Source organism: Panthera uncia, assembly GCF_023721935.1.
Source record: "Panthera uncia isolate 11264 chromosome C1 unlocalized genomic scaffold, Puncia_PCG_1.0 HiC_scaffold_4, whole genome shotgun sequence".
NCBI classification, from domain to species: Eukaryota; Metazoa; Chordata; class Mammalia; order Carnivora; family Felidae; genus Panthera; species Panthera uncia.
In genome coordinates, this window is record NW_026057585.1 from 87,029,166 (window position 1) to 87,036,331 (window position 7,166).

Consider the following 7,166-nt stretch of genomic DNA (forward strand, 5'->3'; position numbering starts at 1 on the left):
ATTTTTTTAACGTTTATTTATTTTTGGGACAGAGAGAGACAGAGCATGAACGGGGGAGGGGCAGAGAGAGAGGGAGACACAGAATCGGAAGCAGGCTCCAGGCTCTGAGCCATCAGCCCAGAGCCCGATGCGGGGCTCGAACTCACGGACCGCGAGATCGTGACCTGAGCTGAAGTCAGACGCTTAACCGACTGAGCCACCCAGGCGCCCCAACCTAGGGCTTCTAAAACCCCTTTCCCTCCCAGAGCTCCAGGCTCTGCACCGTGGTCGCTACAAGCTTCCAGGCAAAGGATCAACACATTCAGCTAGAGAGAGACACTCTGGGATCAGAGACGTTGACTGACTGGGGTCCACTCACACAGCAAATGGGGGGGCGGGGGAGGAATCTGTTTCATTTGCTTTCCACCAAAGATTCTGTTAAAGATCCCACAATTTGATGGCTTAATATAAGCAAAATGGAAACCCCGTGACTCAATCCACATTTCCATGACTCAGAATCTGGAGAAAATTGGGAATGTCACATGTGGCACGTCTGATACCAAGAGGTTTCTTCACACCCTGATGACTGTATCTATGCAGACTCTTCATCAATAAACCTTAACACTAACAACAGCGAAGGAAGGGTATCTGACCCTGACCGGACCCTTCTCTATTCCAGGCATTTACAGATACCTATGTTTTCTCACATAGTTCTCACATTCAAGCCAGGGGATGGGGGGGGGGGAGGGGGGGGGGGGGGGGTGGGGGTGGCGGGGGATCCAGGCTCAGAGAGGCGGTGTGACCGCCCAGGATCACACAACGTCACAGCCTAGACTCAAACCCAGGGCAGTTGGGTTCTAGAGCCCAGTTTCCGAATTGTACGATTACAAGCAGATTTTGGCTCTGTTCAAGATGTAGGCTGGGGTGGAGGTTAAGATCACGGGCCATGAGCCAGAAGCACCTTGGAGCCTGTCTTGGCCACTTGCTTTGGGGCGAATCGCTTTGCCTCCTTGAGCCTCAGTTTCCTCATCTGTAAAATGGGGCGGGTGGGGGGGGGGAGAGACAATAGCTTTTGTGAGCATTAAATGAGATACTTCGAATACAGTGCTTAGCTTCCTGGGCTGGGAGTGCCGGCTTCTGGCAGCACCTAGGTGGGAGGGGTTGGGGAGGGCCCAGGCAGAGCTCTTAGAGGAGCTGTGGAAAGCGGGGCTCATCACAGCCACAATTTCGATGAAACCCGTAATTATAACCGCTCCTGCCACCCCTAGCCCTGGGGCAGTGATAGGATCTTTGCAGCTCTCCAGGGTCAGGTCTGATCACCACACGGATGGGCAGGCGCAGGGTGCCGCGGGAGACGGGTGGGGGACAGGTGGGAGGGGGTGCTTTTCTCTGAGTCAGGCAGCAGGACACGCCCCGAAGCACACCATGGGGCACCCCCACCCTACCAGAGAAGCTGCCTCTGTCCCTTTCACAGGAGGTTACAGAGGGAGATCCAAAGCCCTGGAGTTTCTGCCCACCTTCTGTTTTTTGAGTTTTGTGTGTGTGTGTTTTCCCCCAAAGCTCATATGCAACATGCTGAATTCGAACTGAATTCATATTAAACATCAGCTCTTGTCAAGCAAACTTATCACGTACCAGGCTCTGGGCTAAGCACACTTTATTTATTTATTTAAAGAAAATTTTTTTTTTTAACGTTTTATTTATTTTTGAGACAGGGAGAGACAGAGCATGAACAGGGGAGGGTCAGAGAGAGGGCGACACAGAATCTGAAACAGGCTCCAGGCTCTGAGCCGTCGGCACAGAGCCCAACGCAGGGCTCGAACTCACAGACCGCGAGATCATGACCTGAGCCGAAGTCAGCCGCCCAACCGACTGAGCCACCCAGGCGCCCCATGGGCTAAGCACATTTTAGATATAAATTAATTTAATCCTGACAACAGCCCCATGGGGGGTGGTATCAGTTGCTCCCGTGTAGCAATTACTATGGGCCCCTTTGTATAGATGGGGAAACTGAGGTTCCAAGAGGTTAAGTAACCTAACCTGCTCAAGGTTGCAGGGCTAGAAAGTGAGGCCTCAGGCCTCAGGGTAGAACATTCTGGACCTGGCCACATGCTTACTGCTACCCTCTGAGCTACTATTTTTATCCCCATTTGGCAGATGCACAAACTGAGGCTCACCGTGCTAGTCGATGTCAGAGCCGGGATCTAGTGCCAAAGCCCATGCTCGCATCTTTATACCAGACTGGCCCACCATCCTGACTTCAGTGGACATGAATGATGGGCAGGGGAAGGGGCGGTTAGACAGCCCTGCCCCTGGGAATAATCACAAACCCAGAGCCCTGCTGAGGTGTTACCGTTCTCATTTGATGGATGAGAAAAATGAGGTCCAGGGAGGTGAGGTCCCTGCCAGCCAGACAGCAATTGGGCTCAGACTTGAACCCCTGTCTCCTGACCCAAAGGCTTGGTGCACCCCTCCTTGCAATCAAGGTGTCCGAAATTCTCCTCCAAGGAATTCATTCCTTGGGTCACGAAGGGGTTTGCTCTTCAAGTCATTTAAAAAGTATCTGTTGAGCAGTGACCTTGTTCCCAGCATGGTGCTGAGTCAGGGGATTTCAGACTTTTGTAGAAGCTCAGGGGCTCCAAGGGAGGGTCCCAGGCAGGGTCTGAGGTGACCACACAGGCAGGGGTGTCTACCCACCGCCCCAGGAACTGTTTTCCTTGTACCTGTTTTATATCAAGATGCTCATAGATTTTCTTTTGGAGAGAGAGGTCCACGCCTAAAAACGCTTGAACATTACTATGTTTGATCCTGAGGACACAGAGATGATATGACGTGTCCCTGGCCTTAAAAAGCCATCAGGGGACAGACATAGAGACAAATCCACTGTCGTGCACCAGCAAGCTTAGCCACCACCCAGGTAGGTGTGAAGTGTGTCGGGAACTCAAAAGAAATGGCTAGCTCTGGGGACAAAAGAGGGTGCTGAGTGGTCAGGCAAGGCTTCTCCGAGGAGGGGACATTTAAACCCAGTTTGCAAGGATTGGATTCTCTGAGCAACTGTGGCGGGGAAAAGCATTCCCGATGGAGGGAACAGCGTGGTAAAGGTGTGATGAAGAATGGTGTACGTTGAGGGAGCCCCAAGGAGCCCTGGAACTGAAGATTTGGGAACACCATCATGCTATCGTCAGCCTAATGGCTGACAACACGAACGCACGGCACCCAGAGACTCATGGGGCAAATAAGTCACAGAGCACGGATCCATAGAACAGATGACTTTGAAACTGTCGCTACTTTTAGCGTCAAGATATTCATTGCACCTGCAGGGCCGGAAGTACTTCTGTTTACCATGCCAAATGCCGGGTGAGGCTGTGGGGACGAAGACACGAGCTATACAAAGCTCCCTGCTCTCCGGCACCCCCACATCTGTGGTGGGAAGGGGTGTGAACGTGCGGCCCAGGCTGCCGGTCAATGAGAATTTCTTAGGGTGGGCTGTGGCCGTGGGGGACGACAGGCTTTGGGGCCGATCGAGAGTTAGCTCTTGAAGCCCAGCGGCTGGCAAGGTGTGACACATTCCAACCAGGACGGCCAGGGAGGGCTTCGCGAGCAAGGTGGCCCCAAAGTTTGACTTGGGACGTGGGGAGGACTCCAGTGGACAGGGGTGGGAGAACACATTCTGGGCTGAGGAAGGAACAGCAACGGGAAGGGCCTGGACACAGGAATGCGCGGGGTGTGACTAGAGAACAGGGAGCAGCTGGGCTGGGCTGGGGCACCGAGTCGAGTCGGTGGAAAGGGGAAGAAGGGGAAGGAGATAAGACTGGAAAGGTCTGTTGGAACAGGCGGCAGAGAAATGGGAAAGAGGCAAGCAAGGGGAGTCCGGACCCAGTGATCTGGGCGGCGGAATCTGGGCGTGGTCCCGACAAGCCTCGTGTTATCATCACCCTATGGGATGTCCACCACCTGGAAGTGCCTCTGAGGGACAAGAACAATCACAGCCCAGAGGGACAGTGGCCTGTAGTGGCTAGGAGGGCAGGATCTAGAGCCAGCCGTGTGGATTCAAGTTCAATCGCCCTGCTAACCGGCCCTGTGACCTTGGGCGATCCGCTTTGCTTCTTTGGAGCCTCAGTCTGCTCCTCTGTACGATGGGGTCAGTAATACTTCTAGGACTGGTGTGGAGCTTAAACTGGTTAACTCACTCAAAAGACACAGCACAGAACCGATCGCATAGCAATTGCACCTGTCGTGCGAGTGCCTGTGACATATCCCCTGGCTCATTTCACTGCTTGCCCTTTCCAGCGGTGGTCAGAGGAGGAGGGCTCCGATGTCTCCGTCCGATTCAGGTGTCATTTCACTGGATTGTTTGGTTATTTAGTTGTCAGGCATTCTGCTTCCTCCTTTCCTGTCCCTCTTCGCAAGTACATAAGGGGCGCTAACTCTGTTCGCTGCTTCCTTCTTTTTTCCCCCATTACTGTGTTTAATCTCTTCAATATTAAAAGTTTCTTTTTTTGGATAAATCTTTTTTTAATTTTTCTAACGCTTATTTATTTTTGAGAGAGAGAGAGAGAGAGAGAGAGAGAGAGAGAGACAGCGGGGGAGGGGGAGAGAGAGAGGGAGACACAGAATCTGAAGCAGGCTTCCCGATGTGGGGCTCAAACTCACCAACCGCGAGATCATGACCTGAAGTCGGATGCTCAACCGACTGAGCCACCCAGGCGCCCCTGTATAAATCTTTTTGAATGTTTATTTATTTATTTTTGAGAGAGAGAGAGAGAGAGAGAGAGAGAAGGGCGGGGTAGGAGCAGGGAGAGAGGGAGAGAGAGAATCCCAAGCAGACTCCACGAGGTCAGCGCAGAGCCAGAAGCGGGGCTCGATCTCATCAGCGGTGAGATCGTGACCTGAGCTGAAAGGACGAGCCTGACGCCTAACCCATGGAGCCACCCAGGCTCAGCTTTAATTTTTAAATGAAAAATTGCAATCCCCGCTCTGCTCCCAGGCTTTTTATTCGTAGTTTTATTAGAGTGCAAAATGTATCGGGGGCCATTTAGGATTTGAGAGACACTAGATTGAGCCAAAAATATCAGTAACATTGGATACCACTTACGAAGCACACGCTGATGACAAGCTGTACTTTGGATCTATTCTCCACGGGCTCACTGCCTTCTGCTCGTGCTGGGAGAGTTTTGTGGTGGGAAGTTCTGTTCACTCCCGGTCCCTATTTCTTCCACTCGGTGTTCACAGGGCGCCCGTCTCTGCCCGGCTCGGCGATCACAGGCCCATCTCTGCCGGGCCCCGTGCTGAGCCCGGGGAGTACTGACTGCCCAGGGTGAGCGGCTCTTCTGGCCCCGGGGCCCGAGTATCTGGACCGTTAAACCATCACCCGGTGGGATCTGGGCTGAGCGTCTCAGGGGAATCCCAAGGAGCGAGCAGAGCCCCAGGGCCACACCGCCACACCGGAGGTGATAAGAGAGGACAGGCGAAGGCACCACTTCAAAGGGGAACCGTCCTGATTTGTCCCGGTATCATGAAGTCATACTAGTGACTGCAACTTTCGACATTCAGATAGTCGTCTGGGTTTGGCGAGACAGCCAGGGAGGGGAAGGTTGGGACAAAGAGCGTGCGTGCCAAGGACGTGAGCCCGGTGCTCTGAGGCAGACAAACTTCTCCAAACCTCAGGTGAACGTCCCCCTCCCCGCAGGGCACAGACGCAGGGGTGAGGGTAACAACGGTGGTCGTCTTTCGAATTTTGAAGACCTACCAAAAAGTTGTCAGGCACCGCGTTGGTACAGAGAGAACACCGAGCTCAGATACTGACATAGCCAAGGTCACGCAGCCCCCCCAGCGGCCTGACACGGGTACCCGGAGCTTGCGGTGGGAAGAAGGCTGAAGAACGGACGGTCGACCCTCATTATTCGCAGAGTCTGTGTTTGTGGAGTAGCCAGCTTGCCAAGATTTATTCGCAATCCCCAAGTCAGCACCTGAGGCATCTTTGTGGTCGTTTTTGGACACGCATCCAGTGGGGGGGGGGGGGGGGGGGAGGATACGAACTGCCCAACACACACATTCCCAGTTGACGATAAACAAGGTGACGCTCCACCTTCTTGTTTCGGGTTTGTTTTTGTTTTGTTTTGTTTTGTTGAGTTTTATTTATTTATTTTGAGAGAGAAAGAGGGTACGCACATGCGTGGGTGGGGGAGGGGCGGAGAGAGAGAACAGGAGAGAGAGAGAGGGAGAGAGAGGCTGTGAGGTCAATGTGAATAAATCAGCAATTCTATTAAATAAGGTGCATTTAAACAGAAACATGTCAAACAAGGTTACAGGTTGATCAGTTGACGGAAACGTGATCAGAGGCTTCCAGGAGCGTTCGCCTGTATTTCCCCTGGGAGCAGTAGGGACTTTACAGAACAGAACTATCACAAATGATGAGAAGCCACTGTATATAACAAAATGGGAGTTCTTTGTCGAACGTGCTTCTCTCCCCAGCCCCCCCCCCAGAGACATATACATACAGAAATACATATGTATACATGTAGTCTCATTCTTTAAAAACTTGTTAACAATTCAGAAGAAAATTCAATGAAACATTGAAAGTCCACTTTTATTTCCCCATCCATACCCCTCCCCGTTCATAGTTTGATGTTTTGTTTCCAGACTCTTAAAAAAAAAAAAGAAAAAACATTTCAGGGGCGCCTGGGTGGCTCGGTCAGCTTAGCATCTTGACTTCGGCTCCGGTCACGATCTCACAGTTCGTGAGTTCGAGCCCCACGTCAGGCTCTGTGCAGACGGCTCGGAGCCTGGAGCCTGCTTCTGATTCTGGGTCTCCCTCTCTCTCTCTGCCCCTCCCCTACTCTCTCTCAAAAATAAACATTAAAAAATTAAAAAAAAATTTTTTAATGTTTTATGATTTTTCTGACCAAAGTGCACTGATTTCTAAATCCTTAAATCAGACTCATATATATGTTTACAACCATATCCAAAGACATGTGGCCCTCTTTTGGGTTGTTTTTCAATTAACCTACATGGGAGACTACTGTCTATTTAATTGTGCAATTTCCCTTTCTCATATAACAACAGGCTGTGTGCTACTTTCTGTGTTTTGGTCCCTACAGACCTGCCTCACTCGTTCTAAAGATCTGTGGTGTATTCTCTCATTTATTAAGCTATTTCTCCCTTAGATGGTCATTTAGGGTGTCTTC